The sequence below is a fragment of the Acomys minous genome (assembly GCF_964271855.1).
Source record: "Acomys minous genome assembly, chromosome: 8".
Lineage (NCBI taxonomy): Eukaryota > Metazoa > Chordata > Mammalia > Rodentia > Muridae > Acomys > Acomys minous.
Genome location: NC_140489.1, coordinates 116,194,590 through 116,213,038, shown reverse-complemented (window position 1 = coordinate 116,213,038; position 18,449 = coordinate 116,194,590).

The following is an 18,449-nucleotide window of genomic DNA, read 5'->3' as shown; positions in this document are numbered from 1 at the left end:
CCAGAGCCTTGTTGGGCCACAGAAGGTGTTCCAGAGTCTGCTGCTTGCCTCAACAAGCAAGAGAAGAGAGCATCCACCTTAGAAATGGGGGATCTCCCTCCCCAAAGCACTGGCGAGGCTTCAGAGGGGGACAAAAGAATGAGGGTGTGACTGTCCTTCATGCCACCTTGTGCACGCATGCTGGTGCCAAGCTATGAACCCTGGCCCCACCTCTCAGCCTCTGCATGTGCTGCTGATGTAGTTGTGGCTTTTAGAGCCCCTGTGTAGATCAGTGTCAGAGACAGAGCATCCTGTCCGCTGAGGTGAAGGTGCAGGTGATAAAAGCAGATCCTGTGCACACACACCACAAGCACACGCACACCCACATGCACACGCACATGCAGCAATCCCCTCTTCCTACGTGCGTGCAAATGTGGACAGACAACTGCTTTGGTCCGGCCACCCATAGACCTTAGCCTCAGGTACCCCACCCTGCACTCTACCACCCCAGAGGACAGGAAGGTAGAGGAAGCAGCAGCGAGGTACCTTCCTGCCTCTGAACTTCCTCCTTTGCTTCTCTGTGCCTCTCAAAGGGCACCCGGCTGTTTATCAGTTTTTTTTGTCTTAAGGGGAAGCGTGGTTCTTTCGCCTTCTCATGTCAAAACCACTTCCCCATGGTCCAGCTTCCACACTCAGCCCTCAGTGGGGCCCAGCTTGCCTCCTCCATGCTCAGCAGGGGCACCCATGGTGGCTAGGCTTGGGGACTTGTTTAGAAACTCAGCTGGCTTTGGGGAGAGCTACCTGCTCCAGCCTAAACGCAGGCTGCTGTTTTTTAATCCCAGGCTTCCTGGCTTTGAGGGGCCGCTTTGGAAACAGGGTCCAGGCTCAGTGCCAGCTCTGTAGGACCTGAGGCAGGCCACATGGCTCCTCCATGACATTTCTTTTGTACAGAGCTCTGTGAGTTCCCCCGAAGTTTACTGTGTGTCAGGGATTCGTGCCTTAGAAGGGACCAGCCATAACTTATCAGCTTTGGCTTAGGGGGCCCAGCTGGCAAACCGTCAGGACATTGGGGGGCTCCACGAAGGCTCTTGTACCCCATAGGGACTTGGTGCTGTAGGGGTGGGGGTTTGGGAGGGGGTCTCATTCTCCATCCCCCACCTTCTGTGGGACAGAAACCCTTTTACAAAGCTCTCCACTCAGCCCCAGGCTGGACCTGCTTCTGTGGCCCCAGCGCACACTGTTCTCCAAGCCTCTGCCCTGCCCAGACTTCTCTTCCACTGCCCAGAACGCCACAGCCTGTACTCCAAGGCCTGGGCTCCTCAAGTGTGAACGGTATAAGAATCCCCACAACACAGGTGATGCCAGGTAATGGAACCGTGACTGTCACTGTCTGTCCCCACCTCCTTGCCCTAGATCCTGGGAGCCAAACCTCAACCCAATGCTAGGTTGGAGGGCATGTAGCTCTTCCCAAAAGCAGAAGGAAGGAAGGGAGGGAGGGAGGGAGAAAGGGAGGAAGGGAGAGAGGGAAGGAGGGAGAGAGGGAGGAAGGAAGGAAGGAAGGAAGGAAGGAAGGAAGGAAGGAAGGAAGAAGGCTGCATGCTGAGTGCCCTGCCCAGAAGAAGTTGAAGCCGGGCTGTGGTGTGACAGTTCCAGAGCGTCACACATCTCCTGCCTGGTTCCTACCCTGCTGATGTCATGAGGAGTGCCTCCCCACGCCCCACACCCCCAGCCACTGGTGGGTGGTCGCAGGTCACCAGGTTGCAGTGGCTGAAGCAGGCCCATTGTTACCATTGCCACCCCGTCCGCAATCATGACTTCCCTCCCCTCAAATGCTACCCTGGGAAATACTGATTAGCACCTGCTGTGGCCTAGGGAATTTGATAGCCAAGCCTTCATTTGAGCCTCTATGCCACCCTGTCCTTTAGAGGTGAGTAAGCCATCTCACTGAAGCTCGGGAGCCTGCCTGAGATGATGTAGCTTATAGGTGGTCCAGCAGGCCTCCCCGCCCAGGGCCCCTGGACTGTCTCCTACTAGCTGGGGCGGATGGAGGGATGGGGGAGTTGATCATCCTGGAGGAGTCCTCAGAGGCCTCCTGTTTGCCGAGAAGGAAGCAAGTGCCCCAGGCCATGCCGTGGGCTCCTGGCAGAACCTCGCTGGGGAGGAGAGTGTTCCTTGGCAAGGGAGCCTGATGGGAGGGCCTTTGCTGGGAAAGCTCCTGTTCTCTACCTCCAGGGCTCTCCTCAGAAAGCCCCAGTTGCAGCAGGGCCTGCCACCTCCTGTCCTCTGCCTGGCTCTTGCTATCACATACACTGGTTGGTCTGGTTTGCTTGCTTCGGTATCCGGGATGGCGCTCAGAGCCTTTCACATGCTAGGCAAGCGAGCACTCTGCCAGTGAGCAATATTGTCCAGCTTTTATTTTGCTAGTTTTCTTGATTGTTTTGCTTTTTTGGGGGGGGGGTTGCTTTATCTTTGTTTTGTTTTTTGGTTCCTTTTGTTGTTTGTTTGTTTTTGTTGTTGTTGTTTTCAAGACAGAGTTTCTCTGTGTAGTTCTGGCTATCCTGGACTCTCTTTGTAGACCAGGCTGGCCTCAAACTCACAGAGATCCATCCGCCTGGCTCTATCTCCTGAGTGCTGGGATTAAAGTTGTGCACTACCACTGCCTGGCTGGTTTCTTTCTCTTTTGAGGCAAGGTTTCCCTATGTAGTCCTAGCTAGCTTGGAAATTGTGATGAAGACTAGGCTGGCCTCAAACACATAGACACCAGCTGGCCTCTGCTTCCTGAGTTCAGGGCATTTAAGCTGGGAGCCACCATAGAGGGCATGCCAGCCCTTTGCTTTATTTTTGTTTGCCTACAAATTCTCCATTGGTTGCCTGGGCTGGCCTTGAACTTGTTCTGTAGCCCTGGCAGGACCTGAATGTTTTTCATTCTCCTGCCTCAGCTTCCCAGGTAGCTGGGATCACGGGCCTGTGCCACCAGGAGGGCTGCCTACTTAGTTTATGCACCTAGTTAATCAGATTATTATTTATTTCCCAGCTAGAATGTGACCCTAAGAGGGCCAGGTTTGTCTGGTCTCTTGCTTAGAAGAGCGCTTAGCACAAACTCAGGTGCTTTTTCATGGACTGGATCAATGAATGAACGCATGAAGTCAGGCAGTGGAAGAAGCTAAGTGGGGAAAAGGTCACTGGGCGGGTAAAGTTACTAAAGGCAAGGCAAGTAGAGACTTCTAGGCAGCTGAGGGGAACAAGAAGCGCTTTAGAAAAGAGAAGGAGCAGGGGCCCACGGATAGTCACGTGGTCTGACAACAGAGACCTCAAAGAGAAATAGTGCCTTCTCCGCCTGGTCAGTTTTCAGCGTGGACAACAGTACGTGCCGCTCCCCCTGCCCCCCGCACCCCCCACAGGTGAGGAAAGATGGAGCAGCTTTGGCCTCAGCAGGCTCTGAGGTAGCAAAGAATGCTTGGGTTGGGGGCCGGCTTAGGGGTGTCTTCAGCAGGAGGAACAGGCTGTACCCTCCATGAGGGTGCCACGTGGCCACGGTTAGCAGTTTGGCATCCGGTGTTGTCTCTAGAGATGTTTGTCCAATCCAGGGGGAGCAACTGGCATGCTGTTAGCAGTCGCTGGTACCTACTGTGCTCTGTGGGCAGGTAGGGGAATCACCCGGCACACCCCACAGACGCCCACCAAAGGCTGGGGACCAAGATAATGGTAACCGCTGCGGGGAGGGTTGTTTCCTGAGCTGCTGGGGTACTGGAGGCTGAGGACATTGTGTTCTGAGGTCTTACCAAACAGAGGCCTCAGTGGGGACCTGTCCCAGCTTCAGGAGCCACCCCTCCCAGTTCTACTGGCTGGGTACAATAACAATGGCCTAGTGGCTGTGGCTGTGGCTGTCTCGATGAGTCACCTTGCCACAGCGAGCCTGGCTGGCGATGTTATCAGTAGCCTCGTTTGCTTCATTCCTGGGTGACATCACCCACCTCCGTATGCACCGAACCATAGCTTTGGCACATCCTGGGAGAGGTGGCCTAGAGAGCTCTTGCCAGAAGCCACCAGGGTTAGCTCCACAGAGACCTTTAGAGGTGTAGTCCCGGCCTTCAGGAGGCTCAGCTTCTCAGTCCTGGTTTTGTCAGACAGGTCCCCAGTCTACCTACAGGGATATACTACCAAGATGAAGTTAAATGCAGTGGGCCCTTTTCCATCCTGTCCCTTGCTTGTCCCCTCTCTTTCCTCAACCAGATAGCTCCTGGGAAGAATACTCAACTGCCCTTTCAGGGGAGTCCCTGAATCTCACACCTTGTGGCCTGGGCCTGGGCTCCCCAAGTTCAGTTTAGTGCTGGCCAAGTGTGGCCTTGGAGCTTCTAGGATGGAGTCACTGGGCCCCTTAGCTAACCTAGGCCCAAACTGTGGCAGCCTGCTGGCCTTCGTCCACCCTTGCCCAATCACGCTACCGAGGGCCCGCTGTTGCTGCTTCTGCCCATGTGAACCTGGCAGGCTCTTGGGAGCTGAGGTCAGTCTTCTAGCTCTTTCCTCCTTCCCCTTGCTGGTGTTCTCTGTGCTGACCTGCAGACAGTGCCACATGGAAACAACCAGAGGATCAGGAGAGCAGTGACCTGGAACACACGGGACTCTATTGCGGAGGCAAAATGGAAGGGCGAGCCCTCAGCCACCTTCCCTGTGGTTTGCGCTGGATAGCAAGAGGAAGCTGAGAGCTTCCTAGGAGGCCGTCCTCCCCACCCCACCATGCCAGGGCTCTACCCAGACTCCGCAGGCCAAGGTGGCAGAGGGAGCATGGGTGGACACGCAGGGAGAGATGCCAGCCCACCAAGCTGCCCTCTGGGACCCCATGAGATAGCTCCTCAAATCTGCTTTTCCTCTAGTGTTCTGGCCAAAAGAAATTGTTTCTTAGATGGGGCGGGGGGAAGAAAAAGAAAAAGAAAAAGAAAAAGAAAAAGAAAAAGAAAAAGAAAAGAAATCACCAAGATCACATCGTCTTGGGCATCAGTTGAGGAGCAGAGGCCGACATCAGCCTGGTGCACCAGAGCCTTCAGCTCCGCCTGCACCATATGCGCCTCCTCGTGTTGTTCCTGAGGCCTTGGTTCTGCTCGCTGCAGCCTCCCTGACTCCAGTGCTTTCTTGTCACCCAGAGCCACCGCTAAGCAAGCAGATAATAGAGAGGTTGAGTCCTGGGCACAGGGGTGGCAGGACGGATTTCAGAGAAAGTCTTAACTCCTTACTTGGGTTACAGCCAGTTGACCAAGCCTGGCTCCTGGGTCTCCTTTCTGCCCTGAGTTGAATTCTCACTGATGCTCCTGCAGAGGTACACACCTTCAGATTTTGCCACCATTGCTGAACTCTGATTATGGTCTGCCTAGACCTCTAGATCCACGTTCTAGAACACACCCTAGGAAGGTCTCCAGGGGTTCCCACTGTTGTATTTTTTTTTCTTGGTTGCAGACCTGGTTCCAATTCTCCTCAACCCTGCTTGTCTTTGTTGGGGGGAGAAAACACCCTGGATTTGCTTGTTTGCTGAATCCCCCCTCTCCCCCCACCCCAAGACAGAGTTTCTCTGTGTAGCCTTGGCTGTCCTGGAGCAGGCTGGCCTCGAACTCACAGCAATCGTCTGCCTCTGCCTCCAGAGTGCTGGGATTAAAGGCGTGTGCCACCATGCCTGGCTCTCCCCTCTCTTGAGAAAGAAAAACAAACATTTATTTATTTATTTATTTATTTATTTATTTATTTATTTTGGTTTTTCGAGACAGGGTTTCTCTGTGTAGCCTTGGCCATCCTGGACTCACTTTGTAGACCAGGCTGGCCTCGAACTCACAGCGATCCACCTGCCTCTGCCTCCCGAGTGCTGGGATTAAAGGCGTGCGCCACCACGCCCAGCTAACATTTATTTATTGTATAGGATTATAGATGTGCACCCCAAGCCTAGTAGCCCCAGTTCTTTAAAAATCTTTTTAAAAATCTTATTCTATTTTTATTTTAAGGAGAATTCTCACTAAATTGCCCAAGTTCGGCTGGTACTCAAGACTCTTCCTGTGTCAGCCTCCTGAGTAAGGAAGAGCTGGTGTGCACTTTCAGGCCTAACTCTTCTGTCCTCCCCACTTTGTGAGCAGCTTAGTGGCCAGTGGAACCCACATATCTCCCAGGGTCCCTTCCCGAGGTCCATGGCGCCCCATTTTCCTGGCAGCTCTAGTTAAACTCATGCTGCTGCCGGGCAAGCCGGGTGCACACTGGACGTGGCTGGTGCCTTTACTTTTGTCCAGGCTGCTGGGGAAGTGCTGCTCCAGGAGGCCTCTCTGACTAGAGATGCTTGACTTGCTGGGCTCCTTCCTTGGGTCTCCAGGAGCTTCTTTCCTCTCCCCTCCACTCTCAGTGGCACCCTTCTCAGCCATGACCTTAGCCACAGACCGGGCTCCATGCCCTCTTCTTCTAGAACCCTAGGGGCATCATGAGCAGGGGTGTGTACGGGGGAGGGGTGTGGGACAGGGAACACAAGTACTGGTTTCCTTCTGGGAACCTCAGAGCAACTGTCCAAGGTCGCTTTCTCATCTGTCAAGTGGCCTCATAGCCCTACCTGCTTCTCAGGTGGGTACCAGGAGCATGGCACCCAGGATGGGGGTGGGGGAGGGGCAATACCACCACTGTGGCATTCATGTCTCATTGTCCTCAGAGCTAGCAGCTGGGAGAGAGTGCACATAGGACAGTGCCCTGGTCACACCCCACTCCACCAGACTTGGGCCTGGCCATATACCTCTTCCCCTTGGCTAGCACTTCCTCTCATGACATGGGGACGTGAGGTTGTCCACGCTAGCCTGAAGCATGCTGTGTCAACCTGAGGCCAGGGATGGCTGTCACTGCCAACAAGGCCCAAAGGTTGCCCCAACTCCATGGGGCTGACAGTGGTGCTCCGGTCAACCTGTGTCTAGGGCACGCACTGTTCTTTTGCCCTCTCTGACCTTGGTCTCTGTCAAAATGGGCAGCGCTGTCCCTTCCTCCTCAGAGGAGAGGGGAAGGATGGGTGAGCATGGGAAGCTGGGGAGGAAGTGGACACCCTGCCAGGGCACAGACAAGTAAGCTCCCTGGGGTGGGGCTAGGCTGGGAGGTTTTGAGGCCTCACCACATGGCGGCTGCTTCTCTCCCCACGCCTAGGCCCTGTGCCTGAGCCCACAGCGCCCCCTGCTGGCAAACTCTCTTAGAAGCTCCCTGTGGGCAGCCCGAACGCCACATTCCTTCGGTGTGACCCCAGTCCCTCCTCAGGTCTGTAGAAGCCAGGGCCGCCTTCAGCCCTACCCATGCATCCATCTCCTCCTCTGGCACCCTCTTTCCACAGCAGCGGCCTTACAGCTGCCTCTGGGTAAGCTGGAAAACTGCCCCCCCCCCGCCCGACCACGAACAACATGTGCTGCCCTTGAGAATCCCCCTACTCTGTTTTCTTTGTCTGCTGCCTGTGTCTGGCCAAATGAATTCCCCCTCCTCCAGGAAGCCTTCCTAGATGGCCCCAGGCTTGAAAGATTTTTTTTCTCTGGCTCCAGGCTTTTTCAGGACTTCCTCCCACACATCGCATTGTTCTGTGCACTTGTTATATCCTTAGAAGCTGGGACCAATGGACGGAAGGCTTATGCTACTTTTGTGGCGGGGGTGGGGGGTTTGGGGCTTGGGGTGGGCGTGGGGGCATGGGGAGGGAATGATGAATGGGACTGGTCATACATGATGTTTTGTTTTTGACAGGCTTGAACTTTCCTCCTGTCTCAGCTTCACAGGTGTGGGACTAAAGTCATCTTAAAGTCAGTTGTACTCACCTGGGTGTTGTTTCGCCCCTGGGGCACATTGGCAATGTCTGTTGATAATATGGGGTGGGGGTGGAGCCTGGGTGGTACTGGCATCCTAGGAATAAACGTCAGGGATGCAAAGCACAAAGAATAGAAATAAATTCAGATCTTGGTATTAGTAGAGTGACCAAGGTCAGAAGTGGTCACTCCACTGAGGGGACTCCAACTGCCCTTTCTTTGTCCTTTATAGTCCTGGGTGCCCTGAAACACTTCTGGTCTGATAGGCCTTGTGCAAGTGGAGGTGGGCCTGGGCCAAGGAGGAGGACCCAATCTTGGTAGTGTGACCAGCCTTGGGAGCAGAGTGAACCTGGCCTCATCTGTAAGTGGGCATAGAGTGCTCCCTTTCAGTCCCCATGGGCTGAGGTCCTCAACTGTCCCTATGTGCTCAGCATTTCTGTCTGCTGAAGGGTGGGGCATAAAAATCCCATAGCCAGATGTGGGAAGTGGCTGTGGCAGTAACTGCCCTCCTGGGAAACAGCTGTCAGAACAAGAAACGCCTTGACAGGCACATCAAAGCTGCTTGCTAGTCTCCTAGAAACAGACGGGTGGGTGGGGCGGAGCAAGCCTTCAGCCAGGAACAGCTGTTGGCCAGGCCCCAGTGCAGCATGGAGGCCACAAAAGCACCCCCTTTAGCCGGGGTTAGGAATGTCCCAGAGGTGACTCGCCCTAATACAGCCCCCCTCTGCGCAATCCTAAGTGGGCCTGCCTGTGCAACCCAGGGTTCTTGGTGTCACATGGAGGCTACTGTCTCCTGGGGAGAACTCTGTGGGGCCTGGCTCCCATTCCCTCGGGGATGTGGCTCCAAAGGAGGGGCAGGGATGTGAGGGTGTTGAAAGGCTTTCCCACAGTCTCGGGCCACTTCCCTGTGAGGGCTCATACCTGCCTTTCCTTTCAATTGGAGGTCTCCAAGTCCACACCCAGGGTTCAAACCTGACTAGGCCAAGCACAGGGCTTTGAGGAGAACAGGAAGCCATCTCCCCTGACACGCCCCTGCTCTCACTGCTCTCCATAGCCGAGCCCACAGCATCTCCGGAAGGCCAGGAGTATACATGCTCCTAGGAACAGGCCCAATAGCCCGGGTCTTATCCCATGGCATTGTGGTCACGGTGTGTTCTGGAGTGAACCCTAGAGCCAGATGCTACAATATACAGGAAGCAAGAACTTTGATCCCCAAAGCCTTATCCGTAAATGGGTTTAGTGACATATCTACACTGTAAGTTGTTGGGAGAGTTGGAAGGAAGGTACTGGAAGGTCTTAGCATAATTCCGTGTGTGTGTTGTGTGTATGTGTGTGTTATATGTGCATGGTGTATGTGTAAGTGTATATATATATGTGTGTGTGTGTATATGTGTATGTATGTCTATGTGTATATATGTATGTACATCTCTGTATATGTGTGGTATATGTGTATATATATGTCTATGTGTGAGTATATGTCTATGTGTGTGTATGTGTATATATATTGTGTGTATGTGTGTGTGAATGTGGGTATATATGTGTGTATGTGTGAATGTGTGTGTGTGTGTGTATGTGTGTGTGGTTGGTGCTCAATGAATGCTGGCAAATGTAGATTTTGCTGCTGCATTGGCTGTGCCTATTATGTTCTTCAGAGTTGTCATTTCAGACCCTAGAATGAAGTTTTATAGCAGCCCGCTGCTTTAGCTTAGTGTGAACACAAGGCCCATCCTCTAGGAGCCCCTAGTGTGGCAGTTGGAAGAAACGGGTGGTGTGTGTGTGTGTGTGTGTGCGTGCGTGTGTGACAAGTGTATAATCAGGTGGGGGCTGTGGGGGACCTCATCTCCAGTCTTGGTTTAGTCACCCTTCGAGGCATGGGTCTAAGAATCTGGTGGCTTCCCTCTCCCTCAGTGAGGGTGTCTCCACATGTGCTGTGTGTGTGGCAGAGGGACCTGGCCATTGGGTTCTTCCTGACAGAGTCCTTGGCGGTCTTGTGGGCTTGCCAGGGGAAGTGATGCCATGGTAGAGCACATGGAAGCCACCACACAGGCCTGCCCACCTAAGAGGTTGCTGGGCTTGGAGGCTGTGCTGGCTTTCAAACCAAAAAAAAAAAAAAAAAAAAAAAAGGAAAAGTTATTTATTATTTGCAATGTATCTATCTACACAAGTGGGTACCCTTTGTTTCTACTTGTCCAGGCAAGGCTCCTCACTGCTTCTCCCCCACACCTAAGTGAGATAAAGGGCTGGTGGGGAAGTGAACAGAGACAAGCCAACCCAGATCACCCCAATCAATTTGTACCCGTTGAGTGTGCCTCCTGGGCTCAGGGCGGGTGTGGCTCACACTGCGCTCACAGCATCTGCCTGGTAGAGTCACATGATCTCACACAGGGACTCGTGCAGTGGTCAGAGTGGCTCCAAGAGGCTCTGGGAAGCAGATAAGCTGGTTTGCAAACACCAGATCACACTGTTGTAGTGAACCAAATGTACATCTGTTCCGAAGCAGCGTTACGTAATAGGTCTCAAGGCTCATCCTCCATCAAGAGATCACCAGAGACACTGTTAGAGGGGCGTGGCCCTTCATGCTGGGCCTGAGAACCATAGAACTTGCCCTCCGTGTACTCTGGACCCTATGGAATCTGCAGAAAGCTGCTGGTCCTCTGAGTAAGGCTTCAAACACCACGTTGCCCCGGGTGGGGCCTAGGAACTGAACCCATGTCCTCTGCAAGAGCAGTCAGTGTTCTTACCTGCCAGTGTCCTTATCTGTTGAGCCATCTGTCCCCTGAGCTGCTTCTTGACTAATACTTTACAATTTATTTATGTATTTATTATTATTTTTTAAAGATTTTTTTCTTATGTACACAATGTTTGGCCTGCATATACACCTGCACTAGAAGGCACCAGGGCTCATTAGAGATGGTTGTGAGCTACCACGTGGTTGCTGGGAATTGAACTCAGGACCTTTGGAAGAGTAGGCAGCACTCTTAACCTCTGAGCCATCTCTCCAGCCCCCTATTTATTTATTTTTAAGTGTGTGTGTGTGTGTGTGTGTGTGTGTGTTATATAAATTTGAGTGTGTATTTGTGTGTGTGAGTGTATGTAAGTGTGTGGGCATGAGTATGTGTGAGTGAGTGTGTGCACGCGCATGCACGCGCTCTCTCGTGCGTGTACTGTGGCCACTTGAGGGCCTAGGAATTGAACTCAGGTCATCAGGCTTTGGGGATCAGGCCCCCTTTGCAGCAGGGCCTCTTCTGTTTCTGCTCGCGCTTTTTTATTCTCTGGGACAAGGGCCCACAAACTTCCAGGTGATTCTCGATCTCTGCTTCCCACCTCATAGAGGAGTGCTAAGATGTCAGACTTGAGTGGCCGCATCCAGCCTTTAGGACGGTTACGGGATCCAACTCCGGTTATCAGGCCTGCGCGCCAAGCGCTGTTGCCTGTCCAGCTGACCCCCCACCCCTACCCCCGGCCTTTAGCAGCTTAACAGGTGGCTATTTTGCAGCAGTGGTGATGTGAAACCTTTTGCTGTTCTTGGCTTTTGAATTTCCGGACAGGGCTTCCTGGATTTGCTCTGTAGACCAGGCTGGCCTCAAACTTACAGAGATCTGCCTGCCTCCACCTCCTGCACACCGCCATGCCTGGCCCGAAGTGTAAGCTTTTTAAAAGATCTGCAACCAGTATAAAAGGATTTGAATGATGACAGATGACAGAGGCGCCTGGTGATAGAGCCTCTGGGTCTGTTATTATTGATCTTTCTTACTGCTATTGCTGTAGATCTTTCCTATGCACAGAAAGTCAGGACAGACTCTTCAGTTAAGGGTTAGTAAAAATACACACACACACACACACACACACACAAATACACATAAACACTCACTATCACACATACACACACTCATTATCACACACGCACACATGCATGCACGCACGCATGCACCCTGACCCAGAATTCATGAGGCGCTGTGTTCTCTTTACAGAGCTGTGAGGAGGAGGAGGGGCAGCTGTGCGTCCCAGGGTAAGGAGGGGGCGTGGCCTGAGGGCTTGGCTCAGTGTGTGGGTGCTGGAAGCCCCTAGTCTGCCAGGCCTGCAGCACTGGCCAGCCTGTTGTCCTGGGCTCTGAGCTAAGCTCTGCCTTTCAAGCCCCTTCTTCTGCAGGGTAGAGAGTTCAGCTGGACTCCTCTATTCTTTCTTAGCAGCCTCCCCAGCCTCCCCGAGGCTGGCACCTGGGGCACGAGGGCAGGACTGGGGGCCTCCCGCAGTGCACCAACGGGGCAGGCCAAAGCCCCTGTTTCTGAAAGTGAGGGAGAGGGAGGCATGGGAGGAGAAACTGGGCAGGGCAGAACTGGCTTTGTCCTGAAGGGTAGGCGTACACAGGATGAGCTGCCTTGAGGAGGAAGTTGCTGGAAATCTGTGCCTCTTGCCTCTTGCCTGAACTTCCTCTCCCTTCTACCTCCTCCCACCAGGAAGCAGGCTCCAATTTCCTCTTTTTTTTTTTTTTTTCCTCTCCAGACACAGGGTCTCTCTGTGTAGCCTTGCTGTCCTGGAACTCACTGTACAGACCAGGGTGTGTTACCTGAGATCTGCCTGCCTCTGCCTCCGGAGTGCTGCATTAAAGGTGTGCACCACCATCAGGGGCTCAGAACACTTCATTTCTAGGTATTCTCCCACAGGTACATACAAGTAGCAACGTCTTCCTTTGGAGACTTATTCTGAGGGCTAGCAAATCAGCTCAGCGCCTAAAAAGTCCTTGCTGTCTCATGATCTGAGTTCAATCCCTGGACCCATGTACAGGCCGAGCTAAAGCACTGATGTCCTCTGACCTCAGCACATGTGATGTGCTAGGACAGGAGCCACAGCACATGCGCCTACAAACAACAACAACAACAACAACAACAACAACAACAACAACAACAACTTAAATTAAGCTGGATATGGTGGCGCACACCTTTAATCCCAGCACTCAGGAGGCAGAGGCAGGCAGATCTCTGTGAGTTCGAGGCCAGCCTGATCTACAAAGCGAGTCCAGGACAGCCAAGGCTACGCAGAGAAGCCCTGTCTCGGAAATAAAACAGAACAAAACAAACAAACAAAAAACCCAAAAAACAAAACAAAACAAAACAAAACAAAAACACAAAAAAGAAAAATGGAAAAACAAGCAAACAAAACAGCACCTCCAAAACAAACAAACAAAAACAAACAAACATCTCTCAAAATTAAGTTAAATTAGTATTAAAAAAAAATCCCAACAACCCAATTAAACATATGCATAAAAAGGTTGTAAGTTATGAATACTTTGTCATCATATTACAATCTGATTTTAGAGGGGCCCTATTAGAACATGCCAGGATTTCGTATGGACTCGCTTCATGCATGAGTGATTTGGCGTTCAGCAGGACTCATGATCCTTGGGCAGCAGGAGGTAGGATGGGGTCCCTTGTGTCTTGGGGTGGATAGCTCTATTTGGGCCCCTAGCAAACCACACCCTTTGATACAAATGTCTTGTATGGTTCTAGTCCTCCATGAGTGCGAGCATGTGACCTGCTTTTAGTAACGTGATATCAGCAAACTATGGCTGAGAACAGTTCTGATCAGCCTTGCCTCTTCTCTCTCTGTTTTGTTTTTGTTTTTTGTTGTTGTTTTGTTTTTGATTTTTGATTTTTGTTTTTTGAGACAGGGTTTCTCTGTCTAATAGCCCTGGCTGTCCTAGAACTCTCTTTGTAGTCCAGGCTGGCCTCACAGAGATCCACCTGCCTCTCTGCCTTCCCAGTGTTGAGATTAAAGGCGTGGGTTGCCAAGCCTGGTGCCTTGTCTGTTCCCATACCTGCCCTCCTGTGACATCATCTGGGAGAACAGCCACCCAAATCTGAGAAGGTTGGGATGTGAACTTGTGAGTGATCACCACCGGGCACATAGTGTGGGCACTAGATGACGTGGTGTGGCCTTTGTGGGCTTTAAAAAATATATATTTTATTTAATTTTAATTTATGTGTGTTGGTGTGAGGGTGTCAGAATCTTGGAGTTACAGACAGTTGTGAGCTACCATGTGGGTGCTAGGAATTGAACCCGGGCCCTTTGGAAGTACAGGCAGTGCTCTTAACCACTGAGCCATCTCTCCAGCCCTGCCTTTGTGGGCTTTTCAAGCTAACTCAACGGGATGACTACTTGAAGCTCCCTGAGACAGAACAAGCACCAAGATGAGCCCCTCCCACACTCTTGACCTATAAAAGCATAAGCAAATAAAGCCTTGTTGTTTTAAGCCATGAGGTTGAGGGCCGGTTTGTTGCCCAGCAGTAAGAACTGAGAGTCTTACCATAGATGTTCCATAAATGCACTTGGAGTGAGTGAGTGAGCGACTAGCTACGTGCTGCGGCGGATACTCCTTTGTTCAATGGTCTTGCTAAGCTTTGATCACATCTACTTTCTTATATGATTCCTGTGATGTGCAACTTTATGTGTCAACTTGACTGGGTCACTGGGTACCCAGATATTTGGTCAAATATCTTGGCTGTTTCTATAAAGGGGCTTTTAATAGGATTAACGTTTAAACCTTTATAAGCAGATTACTCTGCAAAATGTGGGTGGGGCTAATCCAGTCACTGGGAGGATTGAACCGAACAAAAAGTTGACCCTGAAAGAGAGAAGTTCCCCCATCCAACAGCCTTCAGACGGAAGGCATCAGCTCTTCTGCTTCTGTAAAATGAGGGTGTTTATTATCCTCATGGCAAGCCAAAGTGAGGTGAGAGCTCAGAGCTGGGCATGGACCCATAGCCCCCATGGGGTCTCAGTCTTGTTTCTACTTCTCCTAGCCACGTCTGCAGAACAAGATGCTTTCCTGGAGTCTGTGGCTACCTCAGTTCACGAATGATGCCTCTGCAGATGCCAGGATCCCATGGCTCCGCCCTTGCCTCATGCCAGGGTACTGATGCCAGACCATCGTCAGCCGTGGCAACCTCCAACACCCTCCTGCCCCTTGAGTGTTTATCAAAAGCTCAGTTGAGAGAAGTACAGTTCAAGGGGGGGGTCACTCAGAGGCCACACATTCCAACCATTCTTCCAGCTGCTTATCCACAACCAGGCAGAGGATGGGGGGACTGAGCCGTTCTTGTCATCTCTGGGTCTTTAGCCACTCGTCCCGTATGGCTCGGGAAATGCAGTTCCCCAGCCGTGTGCACTTCAAGATGCTCTTGTCCAGCATGGTCCTCCTTGGCCCATGAGCAAAAGACATTTTAGGCTCTTGTTTCCAGCAACATCTGCATCTGCTGATGTATTAGGGGGCAGGGGGACTCCGATGTATGGACCCCCGAAACTTGTAAGACATGCCCAACTTTTTCTTCATCTGGGTTGCCAGGAAACTACAGGCAAATTCGAGGTTCACCTTCAGGCTCTTGGAGGGCCTTGTGGGCCGCCATTTGAGGGAGATGGCTTCTTTCCAGATACTGGCTAGATACATACATCGTTACAGTTATGGTTTTGTGTGTATCCTCTGTTGTTTCAGGGTCCAGTGAGGCCAGAGTGGGGGGGTCACTAAACACAATAATCAGTCTCCTAAGAAGTTTAGTCAGGGTGGAGCACTGGCCTGGGTGTGTGGGAGGACAAGGAGGGGCCTGGTGGCTGTGGGACAAATGTCCCTTTCTCAGCCGCTGTGGCGGTAATGAAGGGTCTGGCTTCACTAGAGCAGAGGGGTACAAACGCAGAGAGAATTTTCCATGGATTAGAAAAGAGCAGTACAGCTGTTGCTCAACTTGAACTTCTTCTCCCCATGGCCCCCAGGCTGTCTGGTATTTTTGTCGAATTGTGAAACACTGAAACTTGCAGCACCCTTTTTTCTCTTCCCTTTCCCTTCTCACCCCCGCCCCCACCCCCCACCCCCAGTACATCTCAGTCAGCTCTTGCCCTCCTCCATCTGGCTGCAGAGGCGGCTGCTGAGCCTTATACTAAAACTGCTCCTCCCTCTCTGGGTGACCCAGGGGTCTCTCAGCCAGGCCCAAGGCCCCAGACGGGTGCTGGAGCAGACAGGAGAAGGAGTTGAGGTGACTCAAGGCGAGCAGCCATGGAAGCAAGCATAGTAACTGCACACACCATGGCCTCCTGCTGAAAGAGCAGGTCCCTGGTGCTCTTTGCTTTTTATTTTAACTAATTTTATGCCTTAGCTCCTGATGTACCTGCATCGCCATCCAGGCGTGACTCCCCTTTTTTTTTTTTTTTTTTTTTTTTGGTGTTATTCGAGACAGGGTTTCTCTGTGTAGCCTTGGCTGTCCTGGACTCCCTTTGTAGGCTAGGCTGGCCTCAAACTCATAGCAATCCACCTACCTCTGCCTGCCCAGCTCAAGCCTCCTTCTTTTTAAAAATTACATTTGTCACTGGGCGTGGTAGAGCACACCTTTAATGCCAGCACTCGGGAGGCAGAGGCCAGTGGATCTCTTTGAGTGTGAGGCCAGCCTGGTCTACATAGCAAGTTCCAGGACAGCCAGGGCTACACAGAGGAAACCCTGTCTTAAAACAACAACAACAAATAAATAAATAAAACAAAACAAGGCCAAGTTTATTTTGTATGAATAGGTACGTGATGCAAAGAGGTGTGTGTGTGTGTGTGTGTGTGTGTGTGTGTGTGTGTGTGTGTGTGTGTTCAGAGGACAACTTTTGGGAGTCAGTTAATTCTCTGTGTTTATTCCATGGGGCTGAACCCAGGTCGTCAGGCTTGGCAAGAAGCACCTGATGAGCCATCTTGCCAGCCTCAGTTGCCCCCTTTTATTCTCTGATATGGTGCAGTATCTGTTTGTTTACCCATTTATCCAGCTCACAGTGTCTCCACTCTGCACAGATGACACTTGTAGCCAGCTGGTTTGCAGCTTTCCCATGCAGTGTAAGACATTAAGCAGCATTCCTGTCACCAGAAATGTAAATCCGATAGTGCCCTGAGGGGAGAAAGACCCGAGGGGCCAAGCATCTCCAGTGCCCCCATCCCTCACTGCTCTCCCTTTCTGATGGAGGCCTCTAGGGTGAGCTTGCTCCATCCTCCACGTTGCACACATCCCTACAGCTCTGATAATCGCCTGCTCACAACCACTGCTCAGTTCTCTGTCTCTACCGCCCTCCCTTCTTGAGGATGAAACCTAGGGCCTCGTGCAGGCACGCTAATCCCATGCGCTTTCCATGTATTTTTTCTATCGAGGTTGTAGCTTCTTTAGGTTTGCCAAGGGCAGCCTTGGTACAGTCAAGATGAGTGCCGCATTCTGGGCTCTTCTGTGGTCTTCTCCCTTATCGTGCCTGTTGGCTCCCTGTATAGGTGAGGGAATAACCAGACTCTGCTGGCTGAAGAGTCCCTGGCCTTCCTCTCCTGCCAGTGTATGGCAGCTCTTGCCTCAGAGGGGACACATGAGCTCTCAGGTTCAGAGGTGGAGCTTGTCTGCTTTAGATTTTCAGTCCTGGACCCTGAGGGGGCGTGGTGTCGTATCCTGCGTCTCTGCAGAAGGCAGATGAGACAAGCAAGAGGTATGAGAGAGATGCCCCTCTCAGGGGGAGTCACTCGGCTTAACCACAGCAGCATCTGGGGCCCCTGATGGGATGCCCGGTGTCTCTGGAATCTGCCTTAACATTCCCTTTGGCCTTGAAGTGACTGAATTATTTTGCTTCAGTATCTGCAAGAGACCATGGTTCTGGTGTGCTGAGGCGAGCGAGGTCTGGCAGCATATGTGCGTGTGCGTGTGTGTGTGCATGTGTGTATGGCAGCTCTTGCCTCAGAGGGGACACATGAGCTCTCAGGTTCAGAGGGGGAGCCTGTCTGCTTTAGATTTTCAGTCCTGGACCCTGAGGGGGCGTGGTGTCGTATCCTGCGTCCTGTGCTGGCTGAGTGCTTTTCTCCAGGCCCAGGGCATGATGGCTGGAGGGAGCCAGTGAGGTGGGTGGAGGGATTTTATTGTCTTTATGCTGTCCAGTGACTCTTCTTCAGGCATCTCCTTCACAGCACTCTGCTACACTTGGGTTTCCCTTCTCTTTTCCTTTTCTCCATTTGTCCGAAGCCTTCCCTACTGAGGACAGCCTGAAGGCTGGCCTTGTATCACAACCTTAGAGTAGCCTTCTGGGCCTCCATGGCTAGGGGGCCCACCTCACTCTTTATGACTGACCTGCATAGCCCCAAACACTTGCTTCAGCGGAGACTGAGGATAGAAAGTGTTACCTTCAGCTTACAGCACCCTCGAGCCTTTCTGCAATAGCCCGCATCCCTGACGGTTGAGTCAGAGTAGCCTGGTCACCCTCAGACAGACTGATTTCTTTGATGTGAAATGTGCCTAAGGACAGGCCTGGGACATGCTAGTCTCTCCAGGTGACCTCACTCTGTGGCCATGATTTAGAAAACTGCTTTCCTGAGGGAAGAGCACCGCAGAAAGAGACCTGGGTACAGCGAAGCAGCCCTGAGCTGGAATGGTGTACACCCTCAGGTAGTGCCTGGCCACGCCCGTTTCTCCAGTCCTTGGACAAGAGCAAGGGAGAAATGGCTGAGAAAGAGAAGGGGCCAGGAAAATCTCCTAACGTAGCCCTTCATTCCAGAAACCAGAGGGCATTGGAAGAAACTGGTAACCACCCAGGGCCTCCCACACTGGAGCAGGGGCAGGCCGTAGCTAGGCTGGAGTGTTTTCCTCTGCAACCCAATCATCCTGGGCCCTCAGTGAGGTGTCTGTAGAGTCC